This window comes from Penaeus monodon, chromosome 30, assembly GCF_015228065.2.
Source record: "Penaeus monodon isolate SGIC_2016 chromosome 30, NSTDA_Pmon_1, whole genome shotgun sequence".
Taxonomy (NCBI): domain Eukaryota; kingdom Metazoa; phylum Arthropoda; class Malacostraca; order Decapoda; family Penaeidae; genus Penaeus; species Penaeus monodon.
The window spans coordinates 32,120,735-32,121,112 of record NC_051415.1 but is presented as its reverse complement, the minus strand read 5'-3'; positions in this window follow the sequence as shown (position 1 = coordinate 32,121,112).

The window sequence follows — 378 nt, the reverse complement described above, 5'->3', positions numbered from 1 at the left end:
GTGCCATTATTTAAGTGATAAATCCTATAACGACAATTGGTAAAGCAATTAAAGAGCATTTAACTGACGAAAAACAAACGATTTTTTAACGACTTCACCGTCACTGCAAAGACTTGGCAAATAGGTGCAAAATTCACACCTGATTAACGAAATGACGTCCGACGCCTTCCTTTGGTCCGCATTGATTAAAATACAGGGACGCTTTGAATATCTGTTTATTTTAACATATGTCAAAGCTGTTTAAACTTGAAATTTGTGATAACTGCGTCACTTTTGCTAGACTCTAAAGTAGCTTTTTATAATAATGCTTTATTTACACGTTCTCTGAATATATTTTTAGGCAGATGAAGATAATGATGAAATGTAAGGGAAAAAAGC